The sequence below is a fragment of the Saccostrea cucullata genome, unplaced genomic scaffold (assembly GCF_032062105.1).
Source record: "Saccostrea cucullata isolate Sc308-1 unplaced genomic scaffold, CSIRO_AGI_Scuc_v1 ctg1409, whole genome shotgun sequence".
Taxonomy (NCBI): Eukaryota; Metazoa; Mollusca; class Bivalvia; order Ostreida; family Ostreidae; genus Saccostrea; species Saccostrea cuccullata.
In genome coordinates, this window is record NW_026919711.1 from 53,321 (window position 1) to 69,576 (window position 16,256).

Genomic DNA, 16,256 nt, shown 5'->3' on the forward strand with positions numbered 1-16,256 from the left:
AAATAATTTTGTTCAATTTGTTGAAAGTAGGTTGCATTTCACATTTAATTTAACAATGGTTGTATATTCATGTGCTCTGAATCATGAAAAACTATTATTAATCAACAGGTGTTGAATGTTGACACATCTTAATTTTCCAGGGCATATGTGTTGTATAAGAATTTATATTTATAGATTTCCCTGTTGATTCTATAAATGAAGGTCTACAATTCCTACCTGGAAACTGTTGCCTGATATTTAGAAAATTAACTATATATCTACTGGCCATGTTAATTAAGTAGTTCTTTAAGATTTAGTCATCTAATAGGAAATTTTATGTTATTTGATTTCAGATGAAACTGCTGATGTCATTGTTATCAGACATGTGCCTGCATCCATATTTGTCATTACATGTTTTCGTTTTCTTGTTCGTTATTGATAGAGTAGATTTATGGAAGTAAAATTGTTTTTATAGGCAGCTACAGATATGTGTTAAAGCTATGGGTTATACTCATAGGAATGAAACAGAAAATTTTCTGGGGCCCAGAGGATTTAGAACTGGAGTTTTTTTTTATGTGGTATTATGGCAAAGTAAAAAATCTAGTACATTATGAAGCAATAGAAAGTGTCAAAAGAGTGTTTTAAAATTCCTTTAGAAATTCTTTTCATTTTATTTCCAATACTCAGTGTACATGTACATCTGCTAAATACTGAAACATTATCATTGTGATATTTTACTGTGTTGGTTTATTTCAAGCTTCTGAGAATTTAATAGCTAATAGAGGGAATGTATTATGGGGAATTTTCAGTAGATTTTAAATGTTATTTATATGTGTAGCTACTGTAATTAGTTGATAAATGGGTTGCATTACCTTAAGAATTTAAATTTGTCTCTTATGTTCATTATATTAATTGACATATTATATTCTCTATTATTTGTATGTCATTTACATATATCTCATTTACATTCTTCATGGCTTCAGATTTTTAAAAAATAATTATGAAACTATTTTTTCATATGACATATGTTAAATAAACTGCTACTCCGTCAACCACATTTTAAAATTTTTGACTTGTCTATAAGTTATAGCTTATATGATGTAAATTTAAAAGAGTATATAAAATATGCAATTCGTGGTGCAATATATGATGTAGCAGTCGGCTTATTGATGAATGAAATGACAAGTCAACAAATAGAAGTCATTGTCAAAAGTCCATATATGAGCAGAGCCAACAAAGTCCTCTGTAAGCAGAGGTTTGATCAGTTGCTATAGAGGAGTAAGCGTTCTCTGTCGACCGGGCACACCAATCTATAATTGTTTAAACAAAAAATCCTGAGACAAATATTACTATTTAAGGTTTCTTTTTTCACCAATATATTAAAATATTGCTTTATATTTCTAGTAAATCTTTTATTATAGGTAGAAATACGGAACCTATCTCTAAATGAATTGAAGATAGATATTATTAAAATAAACCTGTAATCAATACATTTAGAAATATGTCTGTTGATTTGAAAATAGGCTTTATAAAATTAATTTCTGTTATGTTTCGATCTAAAGTTAATAATTCTAAAATGTACTGGGGTACAATTTCTACATAAAAAATCTTTTCAGTGATTTCTTATAAAGCAAAGTAAAAAAGGGGTTGAGACCTATAAACCGAGGTCCTGTGTCGTAGCAGGTGCTGGCACGAAAAAGATCCCCCTCTGCTCATTGGCCCTAAGTGCCGAGAAGAGGACAAAATTTGCAGCTCAATCGGCAAGTGATTGCGTCTCCATATAAGTGAAAAATTCTCGAGAGGGACGTTAAACAATATACAATCAAACAACGATATAACCGAAACAACGCAAGATTTTGAAAAATAAACTAAAGGGTTAGAAAGAAATCTCAATATTTCAAACAGTTGTGAATTTCTGTTATATGTATTCAGGAACGACGCCAGGTCTTAATTCGGTTTGTATAATCTTTGCCTCTGTTCTGTCCTGTTCTAAATGGTACTTTTTTCTACCCAGTGAATTCACAATTTAGAACATGACATAAAAATATCTTTAAAAGCGAAACTTATGGAATTTCAATTGAAATTAGAGATACCCATATACTTGTATATTATGGTACATGTTTATATTTGTCTCTAGTTGTAGTGATCATAAAATACTTTTAATGCTTCTTTTACGTGGTATCAAGACACTTGGGTTAAAATTTTAGGATAGGGGAAGTGTTCTGATTTTGGATTTTAGGACCCTATGATGATGGACCCTGTCTTTCTAAATATTTTGTCATCAGGCCGGAAAATTGTTCAAAATTAAAGTTGACATTTCATAAAAAGCAAATCATTTTTATTTTTGTAGTGCTCACATATATACGTAACTGCATTATAAAGCATTTCTCTATAAGGCTTCCCCATATCCGGCCCAAAAACAACTTTTCGAAGCTTTCCAGCTAATTCAAAGCTATATTTAATATTGAACAAATGTATGATGGAATTAGTTTAATACCAAGTGAAAAATAATTGATTTTAAGTCTCTTAAGTTTCTTATTACAGATTATATAAATTCATCCTTTAAAAAATTGATTTTTGAAGAATCCATACTAAAACTTTCTTGATTGATTTCAGTATAGTTTTCCCCAAACCATTGTTACCTAGAAAGGTGAAAACATCTTTGAACATTCACATCAAAAACTATTTCTATGTATATAAGATCTTAAAGGGCAAAGTTGAAAGGTGTCAACAAAATAACCTTAATTCAAGTCAAATGATTTGCAATTACAGCCACATCTAAACATTTTGATGGATACAGTGATACTATATACATGTACATATACAATCATGATGTAATCATATGAATTAACATTATGTAATATAAGAAGCATCACAGTTAATGGTTTTGAGTAAATGTTTATTCATATTTCATGTTTTATTGTTAATGATTTGAGTTGATTTTTTTCTCTTAAAGTAGTAAGTGTCAAGAAGGTAAAAAATACTTAAATGGCACTGGTAAACTGTAATCATGTTACAGATATTGTGGTAGTTTTAGTCTGATCCATTAATCATGATAGCGGAAAAGGTTGTATCTTCTAAATTTGAGTAAGGACTACTACCATGATACAATTTTGTCCAAACTCGATCTCCCATTTGTAACTGTTGGACAACAAGGTTGGAGGCTGATTGATAGACAGTTACAGATCCAACAAGATAAGCCATGACACATACCTTAGGTGAACCGTTAATAATTATTCGTGTCCAGAAAGCTTCATGGTCATATGCCACAGTAGTACAGAATATAAGGTAGAGTTCGGCCTTGGGGGCGGTAAATATTCCTGTTGTAGGGTTGTATCCTCCTCCCACCTGGTAAATGACAGTTGGGAATTTAACTACTGTCTCCAATTGCATATGTATGGCCAGTTTTCGCAGCAGCTGTAAAAGCTACATTGGATTGGACACCTTGAAATACACAAGCACTGCAAATACATTTTTGTTCAGGTCATAGTAAGGTACATATAAATTGAAATTTTATTTATCAATACAGGGAAAGCTGTAAGTACATTACATGTACTTTTGTACTTTATTACCTTAAGTATATTTTATATATTTTTTTTCCATACATCATTCAGAGATGTGAAATAATGTAGGACCCGCAAATGGTATTTAAATCAATTTCACAGCTGGTTTACTAGAAGAACACAGCAAATGTAAATATTTAAGCATTGAATTCCTATTTTTGGCTGTCTTCGGTCCTATAACACACCTGGCCGTGCCGACAAATTGATAATTTCTCGGCACGGCCAGGTGTGTTATAGGACGGAAGACATCCCAAAATAGGAATTCAATGCTTATATTTACATTCTTTAATTTTCTTGCTTCATAATTATTGATTTCGTTAATTTTTAATGTGAATTTAGCGCCCTTCAAAACTGACCTGGTTAATAGACGTAAGAGCCGTTTGTGACGTCAGATGACGTTGCAAAGTTAAATAACGCAAACAAACATTTCGAGGAAAAAAGTGACAAATTATTTTTAACCTCACATTTGTAGTAATTTTACGTTAATTTAACAGGATGATAGTTTTTGATTAAATTGAGTCAACACATTGTACATTTTGGTGTTTCTAGATTATAGAAAATGCACATAGTTCCTACTGTGTATTCTAACGCGCGGTGTTATAGAGACAAGGTTTCTAATAGATTTAATTAGGCTGTGTGTTATAGAGATTTGTAATTTTCCAATATTGCATATACACATTTGATAATCTAATACTTTATAGATTTAATTAGGAAAATTACACTGAATGTAAATATTGTTTTATGTTTCTTACTTTGTCATGCAATAGTGTATAAATTACTAGTATATTTTCTAACAATATTGCATATACACATTTGATAATCTAATACTTTATAGTTATTATTAAAACCTTAAATTGTTTGAAGCAATTGAACATACGATTCTTGAGATGGATAATTGTATCGTTCAATTATTGTGATTATTATTGTGTTGTTTGGTAATCTCATTTTGCTGGGAATTTGTCAGTGTTTGGATCTCACTCTTCATCCGTTTCTGCTGATCATACACACTAGAAAGAGAAAACTATAGCTCTGCTGTGTAATTGTAAACATCCAACAGAGAAAGTGATAAGTTTTGTACTATCATATTCTGTTGTCATAAGGCTAAAAGCTTAGAGTATCCTTAGATGAATTCATTCAAGTTAGCTGTCAGAACCAGAGGGCCTACCCCTACCTCCCCATTATTTTTTGCGAAGATAGACATAATATAGGCATTAGGTGTGTTTAGCCCCCTTTCAATTTACTTCTTCTGTTGTATTTTACAAATATCCCAGAATCACCAGGGAAAGAAAACTACCTGAGATTGGAAACTGTCTTCATATCTTTTAACTTTTTGAAAAGGTAAACTATATTGAGTTATGATTTGTGTGTTGTCCAAAATTATATTGGCTTTTGGAAAGGATTGTCATGATTGATAAAAAAGGTCTTTGACTGTGGCAGAAATGTTCTTAATCATTCCTTCTCAACATAAATTTTCTTTTGTAGCCTTAGAGTTTACAAGCATGGAAGTAGAGAATCTGATCTTTCAAAAACATTCTCTTTCAAAAATGTTGATGTTGAATTCACTTTGTCCACTCTTTCTTTCAAAATTTTGTTTTCACTTTCTAAGAATGACATCTTTATTTGGGCTGTCTGATTCCATTGCTTCAGAGTTTGAATCTCTCCTTCTAATAACTTTTGCTGTTGTTCAGATTTCTGAAGAAAGCCTGTTGTTTCTGATCCATAATATAGAATCCAACACTTTTTCCAGATAAAATAGTTGTTTGTATACATCAGAATCAGAATGTCCATTAAATGCAGAAGTAACATTAGTTTGTCCATGGAACAACAAACTCTCTGCTTTCAAAAATGTGCACAGAAGTACCATGAAGGTGCTTGTAATCCAGTGCATCTTGGTGATTTGTGGTTAAACTCAAACAGACAGGAAAGTATAGGATGGCGTGGCTTTATCATGAAACAAAATGTTACCATTTGATAAAAAAGAAATCAGCTAGATAATCACTGTTATCTTTAACCTGTATATTTAGATAAATGGTAATTATTCGTGCATTGCAAACAGCAATTGTTTATTTTGAAAAAGAAAATGCACCAATACCTAGAAAAAATTAAGATTACATTTAAGACTACCCAAAGCCAAATTAAGGCAAAATTGAGCATTTTAGATCGCCCATTGACTGATGTTGTCATAAGCTTTTAACAATTTTCTTCACATCCTCGGAACAACTGGGCTAAAAGCTTAGAGTATCCTTAGATGAATTCCATTCAAGTATAGCTGTCAGAACCAGAGGGCCTACCCCTACCTCCCCATTATTTTTTGCGAAGATAGACATAATATAGGCATTGGAATTGAGGCTTACCTTTTTTTGTTGGTTTAGCCCCCTTTCAATTTACTTCCAATGCCTATGTTAAGTTTGATCAAATGAAAGGCTGTGCTCTATTTAAATGGGGAAAATGAATATAAAAAGGGTGGGTATTTTACAAATATCCCAGAATCACTGGTCAGGGAAAGAAAACAAATGAAAATTTCCTGACACTGGGAATTCAAGTTTGATTAACTTTTGGCCCCCTGTTGTAGGATGTATAGCTGTTGACATTATTATAATGAACTTTGGTCCTTATATCAAAATTGTGAAATTCGTTGAAGTAAATGATAAGGGATTTTGTAAGCAAATTCAAGGATCTCTGTGGTAGTTCTTAAAAATACACACTGTACAATGCATATCTTTTAACTTTTTGAACAAGGTAAACTATATTGAGTTATGATTTGATTACATGTATTTGTTTATAAATATTATTGCAGAAATCTCCCAGTGCTCCACCATTGAGTCTTGGCTTTTGGAAAGGAGACATAAATTTGTGATATAAAGATGGAGCCATTCCTTACAACATATTTTCTTTTGTAGCCTTAGAGTTTGCTGAGAATTTACAACAGTCTTTCAAAATCATTGTAGCTACACAGGTATAAATTTGTACAGGGCATGATTCAGTGAAAAGAAATGTTTAACCGCATTGTACAAACTATTATGAGAAATCAGTAAGGTATCCTAGGTATTTGTTTTCTATTCATCTATTTATGTTCTTTTGTCCATTTTCAGCAATACATTAAATCTGTTGGGAAAAAAGATGACAACAACCCTGATGAAATATGTTTCAAACTTCGTATTGCACATCAGGTATAAAGTGACATAAAAAATACAAATTATAAGATACAGTGAATGATTTATTTTACATAATGATTTTTAGCCTGTATTCTGCCTTTGGATGGCGGACATCAAAGTGCACAACTTGACACTGTAATCAAAATTTCATTTCATGTAGGGTATTGTACATGGCATAATATGGTTGTTCCATTAAAAAAGTAGTTTGATTATCTAAATTTTAATGGAGCACAAATAACTTATTTTGTTCATTTTTGTATGTGGAACTGAAATGTTTGAATATGTAAGGCCTGATGTTAAAAAATAATTCTTGATTTTTGTAACTTTATACTATAAAAGATAGTCTTTACTAAGACAAACTTAGTTTTGATAAAAAAAATAATTTTGTTCAATCAGGTTAAAATTTTTACATTAACAATGGTTGTATATGCACTGAATCATGAAGAGTTGTAATAAATTAATATTAGATGTCGACTCATCCTAATTTTCCAGTGCATATATTTTGTATAAGAATATTTCTGGATTTCTCTGTTAACTCTGTAAATGAGGTTTTCAATTCCTACACAGGTACTGTTACCCAATATTTAGAGTGATTCTCAACTGGCCATGTTAAATGCATGTAGTTTTTAATGGTTTGTTTATCTATGAGAACATTTTATGTCATATTATTATATTTTGTTATTTTATTTCAGATAACTGCTGATGTCATTGTTATGTGCCTGCATCCACATTTTCATGTTAATAATATAGAGTAGATTTACGGAAGTTAAATTGTTTTTATAGGCAGCTGCAGATAAGTGTTAAAATGATGGATTGTTCTTGTAGAAACGAAACTAAAAATTTTTTGTGGCCTTGAGAATTGAAAATTAGAGTGGTGTACCGTGGTATTATAGTTAAGCAAAACATATAGTGCATTATTAAGCAATAGAGTGTTTTCAAAATATGCTTTTTAAAATTTTTGTTCCAAATTATTTAATACTCGGTATACATCTGCTAATACTGAAACATTTTTCATTGTGATATTTTATTGTGTTGGTTTATTTCAAGCTAATAAGGAATTGTTAAATAGCTAACAGACTCAGAGGGAGTATTTTATGAAGAATTATAAGTAGATATTAGGACTATGTCACTGCTGTTGCTTGATCAATGGGTTACATGATTACTTGTAAAAATGTCACGCATATTCATTATAATATTTGAAGTAATGTATCTTATTATTTGTTTGTCATAAACAAACATTTGACTCATTTACATTTTAGATGACTACAAATTGTTTTGGTGTACTTTGGTTGTTTAACTTGTAGATTTCACTCTCCTGACGCATGTTAATAAACTACTACTTCATCAACAGCATTTCAATTTGTGCGTGTGTGTGAGAGAGAAAGTCGATTAATTAAAAAATGTAATTTATACTATATATTAGTTTATGATTGCATCATAAGACTACTTGATGAATGAAATTTGAAGATTGTGAACGGAGAATAAGTCCATTTAAACAATACAAGTTATGAAAGGTGCCTACACAGACTCATGAAATCAGAGAGATGAGTTCAGGTGAGATGGACGAGTAAGCATCCTCTGTCAACCGGTCACACCTGCTGTATGCTCCATATTATGATTGGGTCAAACAAAACAAATCTATAGACAATATTAATTATTCAAAGTGACAGTTCAGCTGCAAAACGTATACCCTTTCAGTCAAATATAATATTATAGGGTTATTGAACTTATATTGTTGAATACTGGCACTCATTGGCTGTTCAAATGCACGAGCTTGCGAGTGCATTTAAACAGCCAATAGGTACCAATATTCACCAATATAAGTCCAATCACTCCTTAATTATATAGCTAAAACATTTCCACATAATTTATAATAATTATTCAAACTTAAAAAACCTTCAAATTAATGATTTTTTAGTATCGGTATTCAAATTGACGTCTGTCCTGTTAGCGTTCAATATTGCATCATTCCGATGACCCTACCGAGCGATATGATTTGCTTACTTAGGTTTTAATAGGTCTTGAATACGTACTATATTTTAATAAATAATTTCATTTTTGTGTGAAAAATAAATACATCTTACCTGGATGCCATTTCCTTTCTTTAATTTAGCTCTGAGAATTTGACCAGACGACTTTTTTTGTTTACAACGGGGCGTTCGATATTGAACGCTCGTATTCGGAATGTTTCGGGCATACTCATATTCGTAATACAAAGTTAGCGTTCAATAAAAAGTCAAGATATTGAAGGTTAAAATTCTCTAGATTTTTGGTAGTATTTTATTAGAGACTATTTATTAGCTATAATAAATTATGTATATTAGTAAGACATGTATACAGTATAAAGTTGATATTGACTAGTTTGTAGGATTGATGTTGAAGGAGATGTAGTGAATATTTATCTTTAAAGAAATAACTTCTACTCAAGTATTCCAAAATCACTGTATTTCTCTCAATATAATGGGCAGAAAAAATATTTGTTTTTGTTGTCTATCTTTTGTAACAGTTTCCGATTCCCCTTCTCTTATGAACTCATGCTATTTTATATTGAAAAATAATCTTATAATGTTGATGTTTATCTTAATAATATTTATCATATCCATAAATCTTCAAAGTTATTGTTTTTATTTTTTTTTTTAGAAATTGTATGCATGTGTACTTGTTGATTTCTGTATAATTTCCCCTGGAGGACATTGGAACCACAGATCTAAGGTTTCCTGTGAAATTGTATGCATCAGTGATCAAACACATCAAAGCCTATGTAGAGGCAATCTATCAGGATGAGGAAAGAACAAATGAAAGGACAACAGGCATACAAGTTAATTTCTATGTCGGACTGAGTTACAGTTATACCAGCTTCTAAACATCATATGAACACCATGGTACCATTCATTCCAATCATTTTACATTGTAATGCATATGATAAACTGTCTTTAACTGATAAATATTTAATAATAATATAAATATTCATTATTATCCTTATATGAGAAGATTCAGTATGATATACTGTCAGACTATTTTTCATTCTGAGATCATGTTTTCTTTAATTGTTAATTTGAGTATTATGAGCAAGATATTTTTTCTTCTCTGCATGGAGTAAGTGTGAAAAATGTACGTGTTCAAATTTATATAACAATGAAAGTATCCAATAACAAGGTACATGTAGTATTAATCTGATCCATTGATCATGATGACAGAAAAGGTTGTATCTGGAATAAATGAGTACAGATGAGTACCACCATGAACTTGTATCCAGACTCTGTCCCCCACCTGTAACTGGTGGACAACAAGGTTGGAGGCTGATATGTGGACATTAACAGATAATGAATTCCAAGCCATGACTCCAGCCTTTACTGAACGATTAATCATTATTTTTGTCCAAAAGGTTTCATGATATGCTGCCACATTAGTACAGAAAATAAGATACAGTCCAGCCTTCGGGGCGGTGAATATTCCTGTTGTAGGTTTATATCCTCCTCCCACCTGTTAAATGACTTCTGGGAATTTAACTGTACCTTTATATGTATGTTGCTTATCATACTCTCCTACGATTCCAGATGTAAAAGCCACATTGGATTGAGCACCTAAAAATATACACCAGACTATAGAATACAGTTCTATTCATGATTTGGTACATTGAAATTGCATAACAGAGAAAGCTGTGTCTAGTTTAATTAAATTAGTTTCCTTGTATAAATTCTCTCGGTGGATTTTGCAAATTAATAAAATATCTTTCATTAATGCCTTGCATTTATTGTGCATTGATTTATTATGTCCTGTTCACATGGAGAGTTTAATTTGCAGTAAATTATTGTGAAGTAAACTAATGCGAATTAATTTCCATTCATATAACAGCTAATGCAAAGTAAACTACCTGGTACTGCGAATTGAAAATTCATTTCTATAGTAAGGCTATTGTGACATCATTTGTAATTCATTTTATTGTGCTAAGCAGATCCATCTGACATAATAACCATATATAGTGATTGTATACAATTTAGTGATTTTCCTTTGTTAATTAACCAAAAATAGCACAGATACCTAAATCTTACTATCGCTATGTGGCCTGTGACTTAATTCGGGCCTTATGCATGATCAAAATTTAATTCAAATTAGCTTCGCTTACGTTTCATATAGAGCTATTGCAAAGTAATTTAATGCACAGTAAATTAATACAAGTTAAACTTATTTGCATTAAATTCTCATTGTGAATGTATTTCAAATTTTAATTCGCAGTAACTTACGTTTAATTTATTTTAAACTCTCCATGTAAACAGAACATTAATTTCAATTTTGTCGTCATGCAGAAGTGTAAAAAAAGTTTTTTTAATGCACTAACATGTAAACATATACACATTGATTACTTGATGGTTACATGTATTAATGAATGAAGCGATCGAATTGATGTAGAGCTATTATTTTTTGGTGGAAGCACCTATTCAAAATGCTAATGTAATGACCTTCATCACAGTTTATCTTAGCCTGAGTTCTGATTATCTGGATGTCCATGATTGGTGATTTCCTCCAAATTTCCTTTTTGCCTTGAATAAATTCACCCCCATGTGGTTTTCATCAAACATACTGTGTACAGTCTATTTGATATTGATGTAAGACGTTTTTGTTTAGATTAACATTACTAAAAGCACTCTTATTAAATTCAAAGATACATGTAAGTTTTCGATCATTTTCGACTGTAAGCATAAATGGAAGCCTAAAAGCCAACTTTTTTCAATTAAATATTATGAAAATAACAACTATGTTTGAATAAGTAAGATGATAAGTTTAGTGGCTTAAATTTCATGTTTTAGAAATGAATATCAGTTTATGAGCATTAAATTTGAACAATCAAGTATTAATCTTTTTTTAAGACAAACATATCATGGCACGGCATCATGGCCTTCATTTTCATCGACATGCCCTTTATCTTTCACTTGCCGAAAATAAAAACGGTAAATTTGCCAAACAGAAGCAAGATTAAGTAACTTGTTTATTTCGATTAGCGCATGCTGATTTGTTTATTTACTGCACACAAATGTTGTCACAAACCTGTGAATTTAAGGCAGAAAATCACTTCTCGCTTGAACACACATACCCCTCTGGGCAGATAAGGGGATGACAATTTGATTCTGAAGAGGGGGGGGGGGGGCTGGCAGATTTTGAAATAAAAAAATATGTCCTTGAAAATTAATAATAATCTGTCTGTGATTGGGTAGAAAATAAATTCTGTAAACCAACTTTTATTCGCGTGCGAGAAATATTCGCGACGTTCACGAGAGCCTCGTGACCGCGAATATTTCTCCGCAAACCGGTCCTTAAAGTGTATATGTCTATTCACAACAGATTGGAAAAGGCTTGATCGCGAAAATAAATCGTCGCGAACTAATCTATCCCTGGTAAATCGCGAAATATAGTCTTCGCGAATAAAAATTGGTTTACAGTAGTCTGTCTGTAATTGGGCAGAAAATAAATAATCTGACCCTGATCTGTGCTATTACAACCCATCCACCCGCCCCTTGGATTAAGAGTTTTAGATTTTATTTTTTTTGGCTTGTCAGACTGTTTACAGTGGAGAAGAAAAAATAATTTGTCCTTGATCTTATTGGAAATAAATACCCGGTAATCTGTTATTCACCAACATGAAAATCAATAATCCGACTGGAAAAAAATTGTTAGGCCCCTAGCTGCAGAAACTGCAGCATTATGGTTTTTATATGGAATTAATCTCATTTAAAACTTTAAACTGTCCCTCAGGGTGTCAACTTTAATTTAGAATACAATATCATTCAAAGAAACGTCTCCAAAATGTGAAGTGTGCACCCGTCATGAAAATCAAAGGACCCAACCTTCAAAATAATTGAAAATTGCTTTTTTATAACTACAGCTTTTGTTCTTTTTGAACAATTAAAGAAGAAAAAACCCAAAGCAAAGCATAAGTATACATACGATTCTTAAGATGAATAATTGTATTGTTCAGTTTTGAAATGCCATTTTGCTGTGAATTTGTTAGTGTTTGGATCTCTCTCTTCATTTGCATGTCCAAATTAGAAAGAGAAGCCGATAATCTTGCTGTGTTGTTGTGTACATCCAGAAGAGAAAGTGACAAGTGTTGTATTGTCATATTCTGTTGCTCTTCGTTTGTCCTCTGTTGTTTCATGAACTTGGAAAGAGTGTGGTTGAGTGACGTCATGTTGCTGTGTACATCCAACAGAGAAAGTGATAAGTTTTGTATTGTCATATTCTGTTGCCCTCCATTTGTCTCCTGCTGTTGCTTGAGCTTAGAAAGAGTGTGATCAAGAATTGACATGTTGCTGTGTACATCCAACAGAGAGAGTGATAAATACCGGTCTCGGAGTTCCAGGCCCTTGATTGTGGCAGACATATTCTTCATCATTTTTTCTTCACGGTCTTTAACTCTCTGCTCTATTTTGGTAGCTAAGATGTTCTTTTTAAGTCCTGATGACAAATCATTTTTTCTTCAGTCTCTCTGATGGTAGCTAAATTATCCTTTTTAAGTCTTCTGATGACAAATTATCTTGAGGTGAAGTGGATGAAGAATTCAAATTGTCTTGCCTTTCCTTCAAAATTTTGTTTTCGTTTTCTAAAAATGATATCTTCATTTGGGCTGTTTGATTCCATTGCTTCAAAATCTGAATCTCTTCCTCTAATAATTTTTGCTGTTGTTCAAATTGCCGATTTTTTAAAATTTGTTGTTTTTGATCCATTATTACAGAATTTAACACTGTCTCCAAATGAAGAATTTGTTGAAGTTGTTTGTATGCATCAGGATCAGAATGTCCATTAGGTGCTGAGGTAGTGTTGGTTTGTCCGTGGAATAACAAACTATCTGCTTTCAAAAATGTGCACAGAAATACCAGAAAAGTGCTTGTAAACCCATGCATTATGGTTAAATCAATTCAAACAAGTTCAGTCAGGTGATGTGGCTTTATCATAAAACAAATTCATATGCTTTTATCAGTTGATAAAAACTGAATCAGATGCACACTTTGATCTTTGTTTTATGTTAACTTCAAAATAAAATCACTGGTCATTATTCATGCATTACTAATGCATTTTTTAATAAACTGATTATTGATATTGAAAAATGAATCAGCTGACAGCAGTCAAATATTACGTATTTATAACAAACTAAAGAGAATATTACATATTTTCTTCCTTTCTGGGTGTAAATTACTGCATGGATTCTGTTAAGGACATTGCTATCTTGCTAAATGAATGATTCTGATATTTTTTTTAATCTTACTATAGCCTGGTCCTGATTTTTAAAAAGAAGGCTTATAGAAATAACTTCTAACGGCAAATAATTATTATTTGGTCCAGCATAGTTTTTTAACCTAGCTATTTCGAGTATGCTGAATCCGAAAAAATATGCTGGCCTTCATGAAAATGCCGTTAAAGAGATCAAAATGGCGATTCAAAATGGCGGACATCCAATTTTTTTTCCCAATTTTCTCTTAATGTTGTTCAAAATGGAGAAGTATTGAGTGAATATCTAACTAAGTGTAATAAAACTATAAAAATTATAATAGGATGCTAACATTATTAGTTAAACTCAGAAAATTTAGTCGTTTTTATGCTTAATTCGAATTTTCTCTGACTTTTTTGGTCTATTGTTTCTATATTCTTCTTTGTTCAGAATTTTACATTTGCAAATATCCATACACTGCAGATTTGTATTTTTCCTTCTACATCTCAATATTCTACAATTGAATGATAGTGCAGCTGTTAGTTAAAAGTCAAAATGGCGATTCAAAATGGCGGCTATTCATCTTTTACTTCAAATTATTGAATTCTTAATGTAGTTTACATAGGTGAAAGGATTTTTGAATATTTTACTGAGCGTAGTACAACTATGTAAAATGACAATAGAACACTGATTTGATCACTTTAAATTGGAAAATTTAGTCGATAAATTTGAAATGTGTTAATTAGCTCAAAATGGCAATTCAAATGACGTCTTATACACTCGAATTTCGTAAAATACCGAGTTCCCAAACTGCTCAATTCTGGTTCGTTTTGCAGAAAATAAATTACAGTTTGAATTGTTTTTTTATTCATGAAATAATGTTCAAATGTGCAATGAAAGTTGGAGGATATTTTTGTTAATGACATAGAATTTTTATAACACGAATTTTAAATTTGTTTAATTACTTCTATAAGTATTTGACAACAATTCCGAAGACATTTTACCTTTTACCTGTCTCACCATGCTTCTTCATATAAAAAGTTAATAATATCATACAATAATTGCTGTTTTGAAGACAATATGAAAATTAAGCTACCCCAAGAGCAGTGTCCCCCGAGCATTAAGGCAAGTGAACATTCAGTTGTTGGGAATTCTTGATCTATTTTTAGTCCAGTGTAGAAAAAAATAAATGTTTATGTTCATGTGGAAGGTCTAGTGCAACATAACTGAGTATGATTTTTAAAATGATTGACCACGACCAATTATAGGGCTAGTAATTGTTACATAATATAAATCTGAATATAATATCATAATATCCAAATATAAACATATATATTAAGAATTGTCAGTATAATATACGTAAACCTTAAATTTTCTGCATTGTCGAGCTCTGATTCTGTGTTCCTATATTTGCATTTTGTTATTCTCATTCAAAAATTCAACTGATTCTCAAATATTTCATGCTGTGAAAGGATATTTTTGTATTGAACTGTGAATATAAGTTTAAAAAATTTGAAATTTACAAAATCTGAAAGAAGAAAATGTTTGTGTTCAATCCCCCCCCCCACCTCGATTCTTGATACAACCTTACACTATCCTAACAAAGAAGTATGGATCAACTTGCCTTGTAAAGTTCTTAAAGTGTTCAAGAAAATTTTGTTGTCAAGAGAAGTTTGACTAGATCCAAATCAGGAATGGCTTAGGCCTATTGGTACGAACGTTTGTAAGTGATAGGAATCACGAGGAATCTACAGGCGCTCTTAAATTGCATAACTTTTCTCACCAAAATATGTCCACAATGTGATTTCAGATGATCAAGTTTGAGAATTTTCTTGCTAATAGAATGACCTTTCTACCCTAAAAGACAACAAGTGTATATCACTCAGAGGTCACAAATTAAAGAGCTACATATCTTGAATATAAGATATTTTTTTTATATCCCCGCTTGAAAAGCAGGAGGGTATAGAGTAATCGGTATGTCCGTTCGTCCGTCTCTTTGGGGTACCTATCTTTTATCCGCAACTCCTCTCATACCACTGAATAAAATTTGATGAAACTTTCATAGAATCTTTATTACATATTGCCATTGTGACCTCCTGTTTTATTTTTTGATCCGACACACAATTTTGGTTTCCCATAGCAAAACATGGACACTGTCATTATATTCATATGGGAGACCAGGGTATCATTTGGTTCGCTAATTGCTCACAGTACCTCTAGTTCATTTTGCATATGATTTTGGATAACAAAATAGACTTTTAACATTTGAACATAAATGTGTTGTTCCTTGAGTGTTGGTTGATTGATTGTATATTGTTTAATGCCGAGTCGGCAATTTTCAGCCATGTTTCGGCA

General features: G+C 31.6%; 1 protein-coding gene across 1 annotated transcript in view; it reads left to right on the forward strand.

The window, feature by feature from the left end:
- The first annotated feature begins 2,632 nt into the window (after positions 1-2,632).
- Positions 2,633-16,256, forward strand: part of LOC134236281 (beta-secretase 1-like) — a 44,185-nt gene continuing 30,561 nt past the window's right edge. The window contains exon 1 of the mRNA XM_062718464.1: positions 2,633-2,671. The gene's annotated coding sequence lies outside the window, so the exon portion shown is untranslated. The remainder of the gene's footprint in view (positions 2,672-16,256) is intronic.